General features: G+C 37.7%; 1 protein-coding gene and 1 long non-coding RNA gene across 6 annotated transcripts in view; one reads left to right on the forward strand and one right to left on the reverse strand.

Annotated features, from left to right (window-relative positions):
• The window catches only part of LPP (LIM domain containing preferred translocation partner in lipoma), a 711,048-nt gene that overhangs the window by 397,425 nt on the left and 292,182 nt on the right, over positions 1 to 21,441 (forward strand). The gene's annotated exons all lie outside the window — the stretch shown is intronic.
• LOC103007354 (uncharacterized) lies at positions 11,771 to 21,338 on the reverse strand. Its single transcript, XR_452252.2, has 3 exons — positions 21,283 to 21,338; positions 20,788 to 21,017; positions 11,771 to 11,856 (listed from the first exon to the last, which is right to left on the reverse strand). It is a non-coding gene; the product is annotated as an uncharacterized LOC103007354 (long non-coding RNA).

Consider the following 21,441-nt stretch of genomic DNA (forward strand, 5'->3'; position numbering starts at 1 on the left):
TTTACTTTTTCTCTACAGATGTCTGCTGTGGGACCACCCTGCTCTACTTATGCTTTTTTCTTTGTGTAGCGTTTCCCTTGTCAGTCCATGTGATGCTGTTCATTTTAGTTATTATGATATGAACTTAATCCAGAGTGAAGGGAGCAAGTGTTTGTGTGTCCCTCTGAATTTTTTAAGGGGAAATATTATTTCTCACTTAAGGAGACTGACTTTAGTAGTCTATCCTCTCACTTTTTTTCTTTTTTCAATTTGATCTGTCCAACTAAGGAGACCACATTTAGTACTTGCTAGTTGATACTCGTGTTCTACAATTCTGAGTGAGTTCCTCCTGTGGCCCCCCTCCCCAAGGTGCACTGAGTCACAATGCGATCACCAGCTGCTTGCGTGCTTTTCCACCTGGCACACTAGGCAGTGTGGTGGCCGAGGTTCAGCCTGGAAAGTACTTTCAGGGAAAGATGGAGACCCCTTCCTCACTCTGATCATCTTTGAATGGCTTGTTATAGCTGGTATTAATGTTATAAATGATCATCCCTAAGTCTGTCTCAGTTCCAGCCCAGATGGAGTTTTGATTTTAGAAAATCATTCAGTGAAATGTATTTCCTGTGCCTTGTAGCCACTGATCACTTACCAAAAAAAAGGGGCTGGTGGGAGAATAAAAATAAACTTATGATAATTCACATGCACTTAACCTTTACTGAGTGAGTAATACCAAAAAGGGAATGAAGCCGGCTCTGCTGACCAGCATTTGCAAATGGATTCCAGGAATGAGGTTAGAGTTGCCAAAGCAATCTCTGCATCCTGCGGAAAGCATCCCTTGGGATTTTATTACGGTTAGGGAAAACCAGGGATGTGGAGGTGTGTATGTGAATATGTTTTAAAGCTTTCTTGCCAGCGGTGTGTGGCGGAAAGAACACTGGCTAAAAAAGCTGGAAAACCTGCATTCTAGACCTGGTTTCACCTAATCTCCATCATACTGGCAAAGTTAGTTACCTTCCTTGGCATTTAATCATGTGTAAAATAAGGATGTCAGACTAAGATCTTTCATCATTGATATCCCATGCTTTAGATTATTCCATAACAGAAAGGCCATACATGTTCATCATGTCTCTGTGTTAACTAAAGTAAAATAAATGAAACAACAATGATGATAACAAAAGCAATCCCATTGTAGAGAATGAAAAAAATACATATATAGTGTTTCTAGTTAGTCAGGATATATCAATTCTGGATCTAATTATACATTTAAAGACCCTGTCGAGTTAGGAGCTCAGGTTCAAACCATAGCTTGTACAAACTATAATACTATAAGCAATGCAATTGACAAGGCTCCAAGAGCTATTTTATCAGAAATCCTCTCGTATTTCTCATGAGAGTAATACTCTAACGGTTGTAGTATTGTTTTTCTCAATAAACCCCTCCTTTCCCAATTAAAAAAAAATTACCCAAAGCATTTAGTATTTATTTATAATTATATGCAGATAAAACCTATAAAGAATTGTTGTATCAGTAATGCCTGCTACCTCTGCCTCTTCAATTACATGTTTTTCTCCACTGTTATTACTACCCATTGCCGCCCTCTTCCTTATTTTAATTACTTCACTTTGTATGTAGAGTATGAAGACATTTTTATTAGCTTTCTATGTCTTGTAATTGCTCCCCGCCTTCTTGTGGGACAGCTACAAGCTTCCAAGGGATCCAGGAAGTCTCCATCTTGAGAGGCCCTTGGGGAGATATATTGCTAGTGTTCTTGGCTTATAGTAGGAAGGCATCTTTTTTCAGAAGCAACCTTACAGTTTTGTTTAGGGTGGAAATCAGAATGCAGCAAGAATGGTCTACATATAGACTGTTTTTTTTTTTTTGAATTTTATTTTATTTTTTATACAGCAGGTTCTTATTAGTCATCCATTTTATACACATCAGTGTATACATGTCAGTCACAATCTCCCAATTCATCCCACCACCACCCCCCCGCCGCTTTCCCCCCTTGGTGTCCATATGTTTGTTCTCTACATCAGTGTCTCAATTTCTGCCCTGCAGACCGGTTCATCTATACCATTTTTCTAGGTTCCACATATATGTGTTAATACACGATATTTGTTTTACTCTTTCTGACCTACTTCACTCTGTATGACGGTCTCTAGATCCATCCACGTCTCTACAAATGACCCAATTTCGTTCCTTTTTCTGGCTGAGTAATATTCCATTGTATATATGTACCACATCTTCTTTATCCATTCGTCTGTCAGTGGGCATTTAGGTTGCTTCCATGTCCTGGCTATTGTAAATAGCGCTGCAATGAACATTGGGGTGCATGTATCTTTTTGAATTATGGTTTTCTCTGGGTATATGCCCAGTAGTGGGATTGCTGGGTCGTATGGTAGTTCTATTTTTAGTTTTTAAGGAACCTCCATACTGTTCTCCATAGTGGCTGTATCAATTTACATTCCCACCAACAGTGCAAGAGGGTTCTCTTTTCTCCACACCCTCTCCAGCATTTGTCGTTTGTAGATTTTCTGATGATGCCCATTCTAACTGGTGTGAGGTGATACCTCATTGTAGTTTTGAGTTGCATTTCTCTAATAATTAGTGTTGTTGAGCAGCTTTTCATGTGCTTCTTGGCCATCTGTATGTCTTCTTTGGAGAAATGTCTCTTTAGGTCTTCTGCCCATTTTTGGATTGGGTTGTTTGTTTTTTTAATATTGAGCTGCATGATCTGCTTGTATATTTTGGAGGTTAATCCTTTGTCCATTGATTCGTTTGCAAATATTTTCTCCCATTCTGAGGGTTGTCTTTTCGTCTTGTTTATGGTTTCCTTTGCTGTGCAAAAGCTTTGAAGTTTCATTAGGTCCCATTTGTTTATTTTTGTTTTTATTTCCATTACTCTAGGAGGTGGATCAAAAAAGATCTTGATTTATGTCAAAGAGTGTTCTTCCTATGTTTTCCTCTATGAGTTTTATAATGTCTGGTCTTACATTTAGGTCTCTAATCCGTTTTGAGTTTATTTCTATGTATGGTGTTAGGGAGTGTTCTAATTTCATTCTTTTCAATGTAGCTGTCCAGTTTTCCCAGCACTACTTATTGAAGAGACTGTCTTTTCTCCATTGAATATCCTTGCCTCCTTTGTCATAGATTAGTTGACCATAGGTGCGTGCGTTTATCTCTGGGCTTTCTATCTTGCTGCATTGATCTATATTTCTGTTTTTTTGTGCCAGTACCATATTGTCTTGATTACTGTAGCTTTGTAGTATAGTCTGAAGTCAGGGAGTCTGATTCCTCCAGCTGTGCTTTTTTCCCTCAAGACTGTTTTGGCTATTCGGGGTCTTTTGTGTCTCCATACAAATTTTAAGATTTTTGTGCTAGTTCTGTAAAAAATGGCATTGGTAATTTGATAGATATTCCATTGAATCTGTAGATTGCTTTGGGTAGTACAGTAATTTTCACAATATTGATTCTTCCAATCCAAGAACGTGGCATATCTCTCCACCTGTTGGTATCATCTTTAATTTCTTTCATCAGTGTCTTATAGTTTTCTTCGTACAGGTCTTTTGTCACCCTAGGTAGGTTTATTCCTAGGTATTTTATTCTTTTTGTTGCAGTGGTAAATGGGAGTGTTTCCATAATTTCTCTTTCAGATTTTTCATCGTTAGTATATAGGAATGCAAGAGATATTTGTGCATTGATTTTTGTATCCTACAACTTTACCAAATTCATTGATTAGCTCTAGTAGTTTTCTGGTGGCATCTTTAGGATTCTCTATGTATAGTATCATGTCATCTGCAGACAATGACAGCTTTACTTCTTCTTTTCCAATTTGTATTCCTTTTATTTCTTTTTCTTTTCTGATTGTCGTGGCTAGGATTTCCAAAACTATCTTGAATAATAGTGGTGAGAGTGGACATCCTTGTCTTGTTCCTGATCTTAGAGGAAATGTTTTCAGTTTTTCACCACTGAGAATGGTGTTTGCTGTGGGTTTGTTGTATATGGCCTTTATTATGTTGAGGTAGGTTCCCTCTATGCCCACTTTCTGGAGAGTTTTTATCATAAATGGGCGTTGAATTTTGTCAAAAGCTTTTTCTGCATCTATTGAGATGATCATATGGTTTTTCTTCTTCACTTTGTTAATATGGTGTATCACATTGCTTGATTTGCATATATTGAAGAATCCTTGCATCCCTGGGATAAATCACAGTTGATCATGGTGTATGATCCTTTTAATGTGTTGTTGGATTCTGTTTGCTAGTATTTTGTTGAGGATTTTTGCATCTATATTCATCAGTGATATTGGTCTGTAATTTTCTTTTTTTGTAGTGTCTTTGTCTGGTTTTGGTATCAGGGTGATGGTGGCCTCATCGAATGAGTTTGGGAATGTTCCTTCCTCTGCAATTTTTTGGAAGAGTTTGAGAAGGGTGGGTATTAGCTCTTCTCTAAATGTTTGATAGAATTCACCTGTGAAGCCATCTGGTCCTGGACTTTTGTTTGTTGGAAGATTTTTAATCACAGTTTCAATTTCATTACTTGTGATTGGTCTGTTCTTATTTTCTATTTCTTTCTGGTTCAGTCTTGGAAGGTTATACCTTTCTAAGAATTTGTCCATTTCTTTCAGGTTGTCCATTTTATTGGCATAGAGTTGCTTGTAGTAGTCTCTTAGGATGCTCTGTATTTCTGCGGTGTCTGTTGTAACTTCCCCTTTTTCATTTCTAATTTTACTGATGTGAGTCCTCTCCCTCTTTTTCTTGTTGAGTGTGACTAATGGTTTATCAATTTTGTTTATCTTCCCGAAGAAGCAGCTTTTAGTTTTATTGATCTTTGCTATTGTTTTCTTTGTTTCTATTTCATTTATTTCTGCTCGATCTTTATGATTTCTTTCCTTCTGCTAACTTTGGGTTTTGTTTGTTCTTCTTTCTCTAGTTCCTTTAGGTGTAATGTTAGATTGTTTATTTGAGATTTTTCTTGTTTCTTGAGGTAGGCTTCTATAGCTATAAACTTCCCTCTTAGAACTGCTTTTGCTGCATCCCATAGGTTTTGGATCCTCGGGTTTTCATTGTCATTTGTCTCTGGGTATTTTTTGATTTCCTCTTTGATTTCTTCAGTGATCTCTTGGTTATTTAGTAACGTATTGTTTAGCCTCCATGTGTTTGTGTTTTTTACCTTTTTTTCCCTCTAATTCATTTCTAATCTCATAGCGTTATAGTCAGAAAAGATGCTTGATATGATTTCAGTTTTCTTAAATTTACTGAGGCTTGATTTGTGACCCAAGATGTGATCTATCCTGGAGAATGTTCTGTGCGCACTTGAGAAGAAAATGTAATCTGCTGTTTTTGGATGGAATGTCCTATAAATATCAATTAAATCTATCTGGTCTATTGTGTCATTTAAAGCTTCTGTTTTCTTATTTATTTTCATTTTGGATGATCTCTCCATTGGTGTAAGTGAGGTGTTAAAGTCCCCCACTATTATTGTGTTACTGTCAATTTCCTCTTTTATGACTGTTAACAGTTGCCTTATGTATTGAGGTGCTCCTATGTTGGGTGCATATAGATTTATAATTGTTATATCTTCTTCTTGCATTGATCCCTTGATCATTATGTAGTGTCCTTCCTTGTCTCTTGTAACATTCTTTATTTTAAAGTCTATTTTATCTGATATGAGTATAGCTACTCCGGCTTTCTTTTGATTTCCATTTGCATGGAATATCTTTTTCCATCCCCTCACTTTCAGTCCGTATGTGTCCCTAGGTCTGAAGTGGGTCTCTTGTAGACAGCATATATATGGGTCTTGTTTTTGTATCCATTCAGCAAGCCTGTGTCTTTTGGTTGGAGCATTTGATCCATCCACGTTTAAGGTAATTATCAATATATATGTTCCTATGACCATTTTCTTAATGTTTTGGGTTTGTTTTTGTAGGTCCTTTTCTTCCCTTGTGTTTCACACTTAGAGAAGTTCCTTTAGCATTTGTTGCAGAGCTGGTTTGACAGTGCTGAATTCTCTTAGGTTTTGCTTTTCTGTAAAGCTTTTGATTTCTCCATCAAATCTGAATGAGATCCTTGCCAGGTAGAGTAATCTTGGTTTTCGGTTCTTCCCTTTCATCACTTTAAGTATATCATGCCACTCCCTTCTGGCTTGTAGAGTTTCTGCTGAGAAATCAGCTGTTAACCTTATGGGAGTTCCCTTGTATGTTATTTGCCATTTTTCCCTTGCTGCTTTCAGTACTTTTTCTTTGTCTTTAATTTTTGTCAGTTTGATTACTATGTGTCTTGGCGTGTTTCTCCTTGGGTTTATCCTCTATGGGACTCTCTGCACTTCCTGGACTTGGGTGGCTATTTCCTTTCCCATGTTAGGGAAGTTTTCGACTATAATCTCTTCAAATATTTTCTCGGGTCCTTTCTCTCTCTCTTCTCCTTCTGGGACCCCTATAATGCAAATGTTGTTGCATTTAATGTTGTCCCAGAGGTCTCTTAGGCTGTCTTCATTTCTTTTCATTCTTTTTTCTTTAGTCTGTTCCACAGCAGTGAATTCCACCATTCTGTCTTCCAGGTCACTTATCCATTCTTCTGCCTCAGTTATTCTGCCATTGATTCCTTCTAGTGTAGTTTTCATTTCAGTTATTGTATTGTTCATCTCTGTTTGTTTGTTCTTTAATCCTTCTAGGTCTTGGTTAAACATTTCTTGCATCTTCTCAGTCTTTGCCTCCATTCTTTTTCCGAGGTCCTGGATCATCTTCACTATCATTCTTCTGAATTCTTTTTCTGGAAGGTTGCCTATCTCCACTTCATTTAGTTGTTTTTCAGGGGTTTTTTCTTGTTCCTTCATCTGGGACATAGCCCTCTGCCTTTTCACCTTGTCTATCTTTCTGTGAATGTGGTTTTTGTTCCACAGGCTGCAGGATTGTAGTTCTTCTTGCTTCTGCTGTCTGCCCTCTGGTGGATGAGGCTATCTAAGAGGCTTGTGCAAGTTTCCTGATGGGAGGGACTGGTGGTGGGTAGAGCTGGCTGCTGCTCTGGTGGGCATAGGTCAGTTAAACTTTAATCTGCTTGACTGCTGATGAGTGGGGCTCAATTCCCTCCCTGTTGGTTGTTTGTCCTGAAGCGACCCAGCACTGGAGCCTACCCGGGCTCTTTGGTGGGGCTAATGGCAGACCCTGGGAGGGCTCACGCCAAGGAGTACTTCCTAGAACTTCTGCTGCCAGTGTCCTTGTCCTCACCGTGAGACAGAGCCACCACCCGCCTCTGCAGGAGACCCTCCAACACTAGCAGGTAGGTCTGGTTCAGTCTCTTACGGGGTCACTGCTCCTTCCCCTAGGTCCCGATGCACACACTACTTTGTGTGTGCCCTCCAAGAGTGGAGTCTCTGTTTCCCCCAGTCTTGTCAAAGTCCTGCAGTCAAATCCCGCTAGCCTTCAAATTCTGATTCTCTAGTAATTCCTTCTCCCGTTGCCGGACCCCCAGGTTCGGAAGCCTGACATGGGTCTCCGAACCTTCGCTCCAGTGGGTGGACTTCTGTGGTATAAGTGTTCTCCAGTCTGTGAGTCACCCACCCAGCAGTTATGGGATTTGAATTTATTGTGATTGCACCCCTCCTACTGTCTCATTGTGGCTTCTCCTTTGTCTTTGGATGTGGGGTATCTTTTTTGGTGAGTTCCATTGTCTTCCTGTCAATGATTGTTCAGCAGTTAATTGTGATTCTGGTATTCTCATGGGAGGGAGTGAGAGCACATCCTTCTACTCCGCCATCTTGAACCAATCCCTACACAGAGTCTTGCAGCAACTTTGGCAGACCTTATGAATGGTTGTTTGGTCAAAGATCAACCAGTGTGACTGGTGATGCCTATGGAAGGTATATTAGTCAATGTTTTACCAGAGCTGGTAGGAGATAAATATTTAGAGATTCATTGCACTGAATTATCTTATGTGATTTTGTGGGCTGGCTCAGCAATCCAACATCTGTAGTGTAGGCTGTTAGGAAGGGCAGGCTGGAACTTTGCTACAAGAGCTGACACTACTGTCCACAGGTAGAATTTCTTTTCCTTTAAAGAAGTCCCTGCTTTGCTCTCAAGGCCTTTCAACTTTCAATCAGGCCAACCCACATTATCTAGGATAATCTCCCTTACTTAAAGTCAGTTGATTATGGACTCTAATCACTTACACAAAATGCCTTCACAGCCATACCTAGATTAGTGTTTGATTGAATAACTGGTGAGAATGTAGTCTAGCAACATTGACACACAAAACTGATCATCACACAAGGGTAGCTGTTTTCTACAAAAGATCAATCTGTGGTAGAGAAGCCATGGGCACTGAGATCAGAAACAGGGAAAGCAGGAAAGGTGCAGGAGGAGCCTTGAGAATCCCAGCAGCATCATCGGGATTGGTGACGGTGTGATGATAGATATATGGGACAGTAAATGTGGACAGACTAGTGTTCTACCTCATGCATGTTGAGACCTGAAAAGGCTTTGCCTACCTGCTCTGGGAATAGAACTATTGCTTGTCAAATAGTTCCTCTGTGTTAGTTCTATGTTCCAAACATCAGAGTTGATTGTAGTTTCTTTTGCATTCGTTATTGAGTTATCGATACAACTTCGTAACATGTTTATATGCTTCTTCAGAGTTGAAAGCATTTGGCTAAAATGCTTTTTCCTCCACATTGCTATCATCCCCTAGTCTCCTGGTCCTGGCTGTCACTCACTGACCTCTTGGCAAATGTCTCACTGTCTCTCCTCTGGGTCCAGGCTTTTAGCCTTGTTGGAAGATTTCAGTGCTTAATTCGCTGGCTTCTCAGTCCCTTGATCTCACGTCTCCTGTGACTCTTATCTCCACTCAGCTGTAGCCCCCGATCCCAGGGTTACAACCTGGATCTTGTTATTGCCTTGTTCATTAATTAAACAATCAAAACAAAACAAAGCAAAACAAAACAAAACCACAGCCCTGTATTCTTCTAACTCTTAGACAACTCATACTCTACTCTTCTTCAGCATCTTTGCCTTCCATTATCTTTATTTCTATTTCCCCATCAGTCCCTGACTGTATTTCTTCTTGTCCAATTTAGATTCTATGGATCAATACTTCAGCCCATTCTTCCCGCTGTTGACTTTCTTTCAGTTGGCTTTTTCCAGAGTTTCATTTGTGTACCTGCCCTGTTTCAACCTGCAGCACTTAGGCCATCTTGCCAACTTTCCTGGGTTTTTACATACCATGCTCTCTTGGTTTTTCTGCCTCCTTTTCTGAACAATTCCACTTTTAAGGATCTCCTTAGCTCATCTTCTTCTGCCAGAAGATTGGTTTTCTTTAATGGTGGTGGTGGTGATGGGGACCAGGGGTGGGGGACGTCTTTCCTGGAGTCTGTTCTTGTTCTACCTCCCAATTTGGTTTGGAAACTCTCAATTCTGTGGCCTCAAATACCTGTGCTGTAATGTTGTTATATAGATGTGTCTCAGCAAGCTGTCTAGCATTTCAGATCCAGACCTTTCTAAGTGCTTATCAGCCAGGTGCATTTGTATATATCACAGAAAACTTAGTCTCAACATGTCTAAAATAAATTCGTCAACTTCTCTCTGGAATTCCTTCTCCTCTTGTGCTGTTAAATTTAATGGTGTCACCATCTAACCATTTTCCTAAGCCAGAAATCTGGGTACTATTTCTACACTCCTCTCTTTCCCTTATTGTCAATTTTACCTCCTAAACATACTTTCTACTTCTCCCCATCTCCACTGCCTCTGAGGGATCTCACATGTATCACATATGTATGGCATTGGCCATACACTCCTAACTGGTTTCCTTGTAGTCCCTTGCCTGCCACCTAGTCTGTTCCTAAAATGCAAATCTCACTGTACAATTCCCCTAATGCCTTATCTTTTTAGCCCTGTAGTATAACAGAATGATTAAGAAAACAGACTTTGGAATCAAACAGAAATGAGTTTGAATCTCACTTATGTGCTATGTGATCTTGGACAAGTAACCAATTTTAATGGTTTGTTCCCATATGTAAAACAGGAATACTGATTGCAGGGCTGTTTTTGTTTTGTTTTGTTTTTCTTTACTTTTTTGTGTTTTTTAAGATGTTTTATGCCCTTTGACTTCTTCTACTACTGCCCCTCTTATGCTCTGTGAAGCCACACTGGACTTCTCTCAGATCCCCAAAGGCATTGAACACTATCCATACTCCCAGCCCTCTGTTGCCATGTCTCAACATAGATGTCATTTCCTTTGAGAAATTGTTCAGCGACCCCCTCTGCTCTTATGTAGTTTGGGTGCTCTTGCTGTGTGCTCCTATATCTTTTTCCTTGAACTTCCTAATCCCCATACTTTCTGTCCTGTCCTGTGAATGCTCATTTACTCACTGCCTTCTCCTCCCACTCTATCATCCGGTGTCCACCCACTGTAAGTTCCGTGCAGACATTGACTACTGACCTTGACCATCTTGTTAAGCTTCCTGTCCCTGCTGTCCAGTGCTTAGCACAGTGTCTAGCAAAGGTTGGGCACTCAGTGAACATTTGATGAATGTTCACAAGATGCTCTCACTAATTCACTTATGTTTCCAACAAAGTGATCACATTGTTCCTTCTGTGGGAGAAAACATGCCAAAAAATATAATTCTCCTACCTCTGTGGTGGCTCCCTAGCAACCTGACTGCTTCTAGAGAGCTGTTTACACAATCAAATCAAGTGGTATTTTGCTAGGAGGGAAAGCCCCAGGACAAGTCCCTTGTCTTGACCATGAAGTTCTATGTTTTGTGTCTTTCCTTTTGAAATCTTGGTTTCAGCAAAGCAACACTTTTATCCTCTCCCCAGAATCCTATAAATGTAATACAGAGATGTGTTTACACTAAATCCCCAATAGATTATAACATTCGGCCTTGGATGGGTGACAACAAACCTACTTTTAGCATTACTTGGAAGGAAGTGCCTAGGTATATAACTGACAAGCATTCATGGAGAGCTGCTTTACTTTTCTGTCGAGCTTTTGGGGAATTTTTTTTTTTTTTTTTAGCAGTTCTACATGCTGAAAGAAAGTTCACAAATTTTAAAAGGAAATGTGGCCCTTTTCATTAGCTCCTTTTACCTCATGCTGAGTCATGGATGAGAGAGAATTTGTAGGCGGCTGAGCTGTAGGAAAAGTAATACTGTCATTTACACTTGCAGGCTGTTATGCTTTCCAGAAAACTTTTTCCGTAGGTTGTGAAAGTGATTAATCTGCTGTTAAAACTGACAAAGAAGGTTCTCTGATAAGAACAAGAATTAAATGAGGGATTTTTTTTTTTTTCCTTTAAAAAGTAAGCTCCTATTTCCAGTTTTAGACTAGGAAAAAATAGGCTTCGATGTTGTTTTTTACTTTTGGTCTTTTTGCATCTGTGTGAATTTGGTCATGGCTTAAAACAATCACAGGACATTTTCTATTTAAATTATGTCTATTTATTGGCATGGTTCATGCCTTATGTTTTATATCTAAATTATTCATTTTTACATCCTGTTCCCTCAATTTTTTCTTTCATATTTCTATATCTGGGTCTTACTTTTTAATACGCTACACATCATCTTACTTCTCAAACACAGATTTCTTCAACCAACTTCTTTTTTAACATTCAAACTGGTGAAGATGGTCTGCGTTCCTTATGTGATATAAATTTCTCCCTCTCTGAAAAATCTCATTCATGTAACATTTCTACAACAGTTTTAAAAACTTGAACAAAAGTTGTTTAGTATAATTGAAATGAAACATCATTGCCTTAAGAGTTTAGAAAATATGTTTTCATGTTTTATTTACAACACGACTTGGAGACGGAAAGCTTTTCCACTGAATTCTGGCAAATATACATGTCATTTGAACGTTTCTCTAGGGACCCCATATTTCAGCTGGCAACCTAAAGGAACAAATAAAGAAATAAATTACATGGCATGGCATGACTCAACTTTTTATAATTCTACAGAGAACCAGTGACTCATTTAGAGAATTCAGAGTCCTCAAGAAGGTAGAATAACTTGTTAGAAGTTTATTAAATTTGTTTCCTTTAGCATATTAATGCCTGTTTTTTTTAGTAACAAGTTTATATGGGTTGTTGAAATGCACGGGCTTTACCCTTTTTGTTTTACATTTTACTTCTTTGAAGGTTCACTATTTTATGTTAGGGTATATCAGGTTATTTTCCTGGTTTTTTTTTCTTCTTCTTCCTCTCCTTATTTTCCGAAGACCGACTTCTGAGCTTGAACCATTCCCTTGGCAACTGAATGGACTCCTGGGAGTAGAGAGGATTCTCTCACAACTCTGACAGCGTGGCCCCCAGTGAGACAGAGAAATGGGTCCCTTCTATAAGCCGGATGGACCAGTCTAGGGGACTTGGCATTCTTCTTTCTGTCCTAGAGTTTGGATATAAATACTGCTTTTGCCCCTGGGGTAAAAACTTTAAAATTTTGAAGTTGAAAATGTCCAAACCATTTACAATTGAAAACCTATTTTCCATTTACAGCTAACTATTACTGTATATTTATATCAGTATTTCATGAGGGAATAAATAGAGGACTTGTAAATGCACTGTTTTATATCTGAATTGCCAAGATTATTTCTGTTCCTTCATTAAATGTGTGTGAAATACATGCAAACACACACATAAACACATATCTGTGTATTTATATACATATATAAATCTACATAAGGAGCAGCATTATTAGCTAACACTCCTACAGTTTCTTTATCCATCTCCAAATTCTGTCACATACTGCATCTTGTAATAAAAGATTACAGTTTTTTGGAGGGGGTCTCCTTGGGGCAGGATGAGGTGTGGAGAGCTTTTACATTCTGCTTTTAAGCAGAACAAGGTCATTGCTACCTGCAGAAGTGGCTGTGCGCAGGCTTGTCCAAGTTTTCATGACAATGTGGAATACTTTTTTTTTTTTAATAAATTTATTTATTTTATTTATTTATTTTTGGTTGCGTTGGGTCTTCATTGATGCGTGTGGGGTTTCTCCAGTTCTGGCGAGCCAGGGCTACTCTTCATTGCGGCGTATGGGCTTTTCATTGCGGTGGCCTCTCTTTTGGAGCACGGGCTCTAGGTGCGTTGGCTTCAGTAGTTGTCACACGCGGGTTCAGTAGTTGTGGCTTGTGGGCTCTAGAGTGCAGGCTCAGTAGTTGTGGCGCACGGGCTTAGTTGCTCCGCGGCATGTGGGATCTTCCCAGACCAGGGCTCGAACCTGTGTCCCCTGCATTGGCAGGGAGATTCTCAACCACTGCGCCACCAGGGAAGTCCCTGGAATACGTTTTAAACCAGAAGGAAAAAAAAAAAAAAAACAACCTCTTTTGTTGTTGTTTTTATTATTGTTGTTGAGATTAACCGTCTTAATTTGACTGTAGTATTTTTAAGTTAGGAACACTTTGACTTGACATTTTTATTATTTATTTATTTATTTATTTATTTTAACATCTTTATTGGAGTATAATTGCTTTACAATGGTGTGTTAGTTTCTGCTTTATAACAAAGTGAATCAGCCATACATATACATATATCCCCATATCCCCTCCCTCTTGCGTCTCCCTCCCACCCTCCCTATCCCACCCCTCTAGGTGGTCACAAAGCACTGAGCTGATCTCCCTGTGCTATGCGGCTGCTTCCCACTAGCTATCTATTTTACGTTTGGTAGTGTGTATATGTGACTTGACATTTTTAAATGGAAAAGGTTCTTTAGATTTTATGGAAAAATCTTAACCAAGTGCCAGCGACAAAATTTAGACCAGAAAGTAGTCATGAAGCAATAGTAATGAGATATGACTGTGGTTTAGTGGGAGAAATAAAGCCCTGTAGGCAACAGTACAAGTGCAGTAAATGATGAATCGCTACTAATTAGGTCTCATTAGTCCACCATTGACTATGTTTAATTGACATTAGATTCTGGAAAATTTTGGGACGTATATATAAGAAAACTTGATGTTACACTAATGTAAGTCTTTAGAGTGTCTGTTTTAAAATTTAGCAACAGATGATTGTGTGTGAGTGTCCACAAAACAGCACCCATGTCACTAACATGCTTATAGAAAAGCTGTTTATGTCTCCCAAGAGAAGGGGACGCACAGAAAACTGGGTGATGTAATACATGGCAGTTGCAAATGAGTTTCTCCCTTAGTCCTAGGTATTTTCCACAACATATAATAGACCTTAACTGTTGTTCTAAAGAAAGTTGACTGTACTGAGGACTGAAACGCAAGAGGTCATTTATAGTGAGTATTTTCATGTTGTTACTCTACACGGTCTGTAAAGCCCGAGCACCAGATGCTAAATCCTATCAACATAATGTATCTTTAATTAAATACTATATTTGCAATACAATTAATAATGCGACCTGTTTCCATAACTTTATTACGAAATTACCATAATTTTTGTGTAATAGGGTAATAAAAAAGCAGTGTGTTTTGAAACAGCCTTTCCTAAAGTGGTTATGTGCTTTGTGTCTGTTGAATTTTGAATTAAATAAAGAGATTGACGGCCAGAATTATCTGCTGCAATGTACTCAGGACTTTACATTAATAAGGGATCTTGTATTATTTTTCTTCTTTTAAAATAAAATACATTTCTTGATTTTCGGTGGGCTCACTAGTTAAGATATTTAGGGAATAGTTCATCCGTTGGCTTTTTGCTCTCTCCCTCCCTCTAACTCTTTCTAAAAACCCCAAGCAATATTAAATAATGTTAATTTCAAGAAGTATACAGTACATTGCACTGTGATGTTTCCTAATAAATGGAAAGTCATGCTTCTGGTTCTGTGGCCATCATTGATGTTGTTTTAATTTTCACAATGTGTTAACATGATAATTAAATTCCCCCAGTGTCCTGTGAGGAAAGAATTTTAAATGGCATCATACATGGAGTTAAATCTTTGATATTTAAAAATATTATCTTTTAGACTGAGATTGTACGTGGATACAGAATAATGTATCTAGCTATGACAATAGGGCTTTAATAAAAAAAAATAGTTTGTAAGCTGCCTTTTTCAAGACTGAAAATGTCACCCTCAGCTAAACAGAAGTAATTTGCATCAGAGGTGTGTGTGTCCTTACTCTTCATGAAACAACAGTGTCTGTCTTCAGAAAGTAATTGTTCTCCTTGCAATGTATTTTTTTCTCGGCACTGAGAGTCCCGCTCCTGCCCTTCTTTTGCCCTAATACTTGTCCCTTAATTCTATCAGATTAGTTGTCAACTACAGTTAAAGACAGCTGTTACCCTTCACAATCTGTCCTGATCTAATTTTGCAGATTTGTTTTAGGTACTTGCTTTTAGTGTAGAAGTGGCTAACAGAACAACTTTGGAACCACAAAGTGTAGATTCAGACACCAATATTAGATTATTCTGTAACCTTGGACAAATTAAACTCACTAGACCTCAGTTTCCTCATCTATAAAATGGGAATAACAGGCCCTTTGCTGTATGTAAAGCACTTAGATAAGGACTGGCACATAGGATGTCTCAGCTATTATTAAATTCCTGCCAAACTTGATTGCTCTCCTGTGTGCCCTATCCTTTTGTCTGTGCCTCTGCTCACATCTTTTGCTTGAAATAGAATCCGCCCTCCTCTTGCAAGGCAGGCACGTGCAAATGTAAACACGAAGCCATCTTTGTGTCCACTCCATGAGATAGCTCAGAGATCCCCTCTCTCTACCTGCCAGTTTGGGGCTAATGCATCTGAAACCTTAATAACTTCTCTTGTGTTTCTTAGTATTCTCAACTGTTATGCTATAGGCATTTGCTAGTGTTATTTTGTCTCTTTTGCTGGTATGTCAGCTCCTTGAATCCAGGGAACTCATGTGATGAATTTCACCCTACTCCAAAGAGCCCATTGCCTTGTGATCTGCCGTGCTTATTTAATTAGCAAAGAGTGCTTTTCTTTATATCTTATTTGAAACACTTTTGAATGTACATGATGTGTTCTATATTTTTACATTAATCCTATCACTTCTGGGCATTGGCAAAGGTCAGAAAATTAGGAGGAACAAAAATAGATACATTTAGTCCATTTAACCAATATGTGAGTTCCTCTTGTGTTTCCTTCCCTCATTTAGCTCTCAGTAGTTTTGGAAAAGAATGACAAATTCCTTATTAAAAGAAAATGAAAGCAGATCTGTTACTTCTGTGAATGATGTTCTTTATCGATGGATAATTAGACAAAATATTTAAATACTATATGTACAGTTAATGCACATATATACTCTATGAAAACTGTACAAGAAACTCTGTGCCTGAATGATATATTTTTTGTGTGTGATATTCATGTGGGTTATAAACCAACAGTTACATTCTGGAAACTCTAATGCTGTTATGTCTTTAAAAATATTATACTCTGAAAGAATATTTTAACACTATATTCCATGATAAAAGTTATGTTGCATTATTTCTTTACGCTGATAACTTGTGAGGCTTAAAACAGTTTAATCTTTAGACATTGAAGCTACTTGATTATATTTTAAAAACAAATCATAAAATCATAAAACATGATAGTGTGGCAAATTCTATTGGGAAATGTTTTATTATTGGACTTTTTAAAGGCTGTAGACTTTATTAAAAATAACCAAATTTGACTTAAAAACATGAAATGCATAGCTTGTATATCTTGTTTGAAAATACGAAGGTTTTACTATTTGCCGCATTTTTTGCTTGATTTTATTTTTGCTTTCTTTTGTCATTGTTTTTTTGTTTGTTTTTGCAACAGTGTTTCTGTGTCTGTTTCTTGTTTCTGTTGCATTGCACAGCACTCTTGTACACAGGTTTAAAAAATCTCTATGTTTCCTCATTGCTAAATGATAATTCATTTATTCTAGGGTGCTAATTTCATCATCGTAGATCCAGGTAAGTGATCAAAGCAGAACAAAAAGTATGGTTTGTTTCATAATGGCTTTTTAGGTTAGGTTTTCTCTTTATAGATGCTTCTTGTTTACATAGAGCACACCTAAGAATAATTTACATATTCTTCCATATTTCTTAAAGCAAATATTCTTTCCATTTTTTAGATACACAAGTTATTGCAAAAGAGGTATTTCACTTTACCCTTCATTAGAGGAAAAACCACAGTACAAGCAAGGAGAGGAATGGTTAACTGACACCTCATTTCTGATTGGGAAATACTAGGAAGTGATGAGGCAGTATGGCAGCTGTAACCCAAGCTGCATGTAGCAATGCAAACTCAGTGTTGCTAGATCCCTGGGACTGAGTTCTACTTAAATGGCCTGTGACTTCTAAGACTTAATTTGAGATTTGACGTCACTGGAAAACAATCAGTTAGTGCTTTATTTAACAAAACCAAATTGGTCATGCTTTTCTAATGCCAAATCCCAATTTTGGTAGGACTATTTAGATAAAGTCTAATAAGTATGTGAAATAAATACAGTATAATTTGGGTTTTTTCCCTCTCCCCCCTGAGGGTTTATATAGGAATCTCCACAACCAGATGATAGCATTCCGAATCAGAGACAAGATTATATCATTGGATTTTGGCTGCAGTCAAATCATTTAGGTCATTGGGGACACGTATGTTGTGCTTCCCCACAAAATTGTCTAGCCCCTCTGTTAAAACATATGTATGACTGCTGTAATACTTGGATTTCCCAAAAGAAACAAATCATTCACTCTGTTAAAGGAACCATGGATTACTTAATGTGAAAAACATCACTTAATTTTAACTACCAGACTTGAGACCTTCAGTTTTAAGAGCCCTTTTCCATGATTCTGTTTCTCTCTGTTCTGACACCCTAGGTGTCTGAACAATGATCATTTCAATTATGTTTTCTTGGTTTCCATCAAATCAGCTACACCAATGGATCTCGTTTGCTCCGTACTTATTCATGTTTGGAAATAGCATTGTACAAAATAAAAGATGCTAGAAAAAGATCTGCTGGGACAGAATTTGTACAGGTATAAACTCTCTAGTTGATGCTGTGGGAGCCTTTTTCTTTCAAACTTTGCCCCTCATTTGGGCCTCATCATTTCTTGCCTGGATTATTGCCATAGCTTCTCATCTGGCTTCCTTTATGCCCTTCATAAACATATGGCTTCTAGATTAATATTTCTTTAACACAATCCTGGTCCTATCATTCTACATGTGGCTTCATAACAATCTACCTGTTATACAGATAGAAGGAATATAATAATGATGATAAGATGACAATAATAATTAGTGAATGCTCTTAGATGCTCCATCTCAAACATCAGATGTTTTGAGATAACAGAGTGGAATTCAATATCAGAGGGTTTAACATTGAGGTATTTGGCTTGGGTCTGAATGCATGTGTGGAGTGTGGCTGATTGAAAGAAGATCATCTGATATACATGAGAAGTGAGTGGGTGGGGAGTTGACATTTTGTTAGAATTGCATGCTTGGTGTTTTGATAGACCATTACACCTCCTCAAATCTTTGTTATCAGAAACATTGTCAAGAAAATATAGCATAATTCAGGACAGTGGGAAAATCTTAATGCTTTCCATCCTGGTCTTGGTTTTGCAATTAAACATGTATGCTAAATAGGAGGTTATTGCATTTGAGTGTTCATATCTGTTAAAGCAGATTGACTACTTGGTTACCACACTGTAAACAGCTTTTTTGAAGAATTTTTAAATTTATCATTTATGATATATTAAAAGAAAAAGTAAGATATAAAACTGCACATAAACAGTGTTCACATTTAAACACCAACACCCATACCAACCACATGCTTGCACACATGCACACATACACACAGACACTCAGACACACACACAAATATACATGTAAATGCATAGAAAATAAAAAAGCTCGGAAATTAACCAAAATTTATAATTACTGTCACTAAGGTTTTGAATTATGAATTTTTTCATTTTCTTTATTAATTTTGTTAATATTTCCTGTATTTTCTACAATGAGTATTACTGTTTTAATGAGGAAACTGCAACTTACATGAGGGCTCACCTAGCACTCTCATTCAGTGAGAAATGAGTGAATTATATTATTCACTCATTATATTAATTTGTTCAAGAGTGAATTATATTATTTTGTTCAAACATCACTAAAAAATCATGGAGTGACACAATAAATAGTCAAAGTTGAATTATCTTTTTATAAGGTAAAATAACATTTTGAATAGTTCCACTGCCTGCCATCTATGATCAATGCTTCTGGGAAATTGTATGTTTTGCTGCTTTTTTTTTTTTTTTAAATGACTGGGGTATTAAGTGAAGAAATCTAGCAATAAAATGGAAAGCTCTGTAGATTACATCTCTGATGCCTGGGATCATTTGTGGTAATTTTTCTTTTTATTCCTGTGATTTTCCTTTTTTATCACCAAATAGTGATATAGTTGATACCTAGAACCCACAAGGGCGGGCAGACACACACGAAATTAAGAAAAAGGAGGATAACTTCGTACTTACTTCCTACTTAAATATATTTATTAATTCACTAATTCCTCAATGATTTTTTTTTTTTCCTCAATGATGTTTTGATAGCCTGCCGTGCCTTAATCTTTGTGCTACCATGTTCTGAGTGTTATGAAAGGATAATAGATGAATATTAGAATATGGTCCCTACTCTCAACATTGTTTAGCACCACAGTTCTTAAACTTGAGTGTGCTTAAGAATTACGTAAATAATGGCATTTATCTGATATACATAGGATATCAGAGGAAGAACAGGCTAGAGGAAGATGTTTGAATGCAGCTGCTTATGTGATGTTCAAAAAAGAAGGATTTTTAGCCAGCACCTGAGGCAGAAGGAGCTGAAGAATGGAGAGGATAGGGACTTGCCTAATGTCTTCCAGTAGTTAACAGAGTAGAATAAAGGACCCTGGCCCTTGGCCTCTTAAGACAGTGCTTTTTGGCTGGCTCGAACTCAGCTCTCTGTTTAAAAAATGAATGGGTTACAGTGGAGCAGTGTTTTCCAAGTAGCGTTTGTCAGTCTTCTGGGAATCTGAGAAGTTTCCACTGGTTTTCTGCCTGTTTTCCCTGGCTATAGTTGAATTCATTGAGGCCAGGAACCATAACTTGTTACCCAGCAGTTGGCAAAATTCCTGGCATTTAGAAGGTGGTCAGTTAATGGTTGATGACTGTATGAATGACACCATTTTTCAAAAAAAAAAAAAAAAATTTCTTAAGTCATATATTTAGGAGCAACTAATGTATTTCTCTGCTATTGTGTGGCTTGAGAAAATGCAGTGTGTTCTCTGAAAGGAAAAGATATTTGGAGGTATGATTCTTTTTCTGTGTAAATAAAGCTATTTTATCTTAAATATTAGTATACACGTTCATTTTATAAAACAAAATGAAAGGGAAAAGTAGCTGTTTTCTTAATAATAACCACTCAGTGTTTTTTCTTATTCAGATATTGGAGTTAAATCGTGCTATATGTACAAGTTTATGTCCTTTTATTTTCTTGTAACATTATAACATAAGGGGATTAGCATTCTGTAACATATATAGATCTTGAGATGTATCAAAGTGAATCTTGAAAATAGTATCAGAATGAGAAATGTCTCAGTTTATACGCCATTGCAGAGGACCTCAGGTATCAGAGTTCATGGGATCAAAGGCTTTCCTGAGATGCTCTGCGTGCAACCAGAGATCTTTGAATTCTTCCATTCAAATCCCCTCATCTTTTTATAAGATGAAATTGAGGAAATTGAGACCCAAAGAACAACATAAGTGAATTTGTTTTGACCCAGGGCTTTCAGACCTTGTTGTCCCAATTCAAATTTGTGTCCCAAAGAATATTTATCTGAATTTGTTATTGTTTTCTATTTTGTAATGCTAAAAAGAAAGAAGAAAGGATAAAACAACTCTTCATTTTACCTTTGGAAGGAAGTTCCACTGAAGAAATGAGCCCCCAAATGATTGAACTCTATCAGCCATTTGTAGGATTTCAGCTGTTGAAGGGTTTTAGTAGTGGTGCTGCTACCCTGATCTTGGCCTAGCCATCATTCCCTTGCTCTTTCATAGGGCTCGGTCACCATGTGCCATGGCCAAAATAATGATGGTCCCTCCCATGAGCCATCTTCAAATTTCCAGCTGACAATGTCTATCTAGAAAAGAGAAAACAAATTCTTTACTACTTCAAATTTTAGCACATTTACCCCACTGCATGATCTAAAATATCATACGGACTCTATCTGCAAAGCTTTCAAAAATATAAACGGACAGAATAGCATTGGGTGATTTGGGGGGCCATTCACACTAGGACTGTTTTTGCTCTTGTCGTTGGTATTTTTAAGGAGACTATCCATATATTGCAAAACACTGTGCCAATTTCCCTTCACATCTGAGGTTATAAAAACTCAATCCTATTACCTAAATAGTTGTCCAGAGAAAGCGAGTAGGGAGCTACCTCAAGTGTGTTCTCCGTGATTGAGTGACAAAGACAGGCGTGAGAGAAACCTTTGCTTCCAGATCAACTCCTCCATTGCCTCACCCTTTTTTGGCCACACCAACGGGCAGAAATGAATCTAC

This window comes from Balaenoptera acutorostrata, chromosome 4, assembly GCF_949987535.1.
Source record: "Balaenoptera acutorostrata chromosome 4, mBalAcu1.1, whole genome shotgun sequence".
Classification (NCBI taxonomy): Eukaryota; Metazoa; Chordata; class Mammalia; order Artiodactyla; family Balaenopteridae; genus Balaenoptera; species Balaenoptera acutorostrata.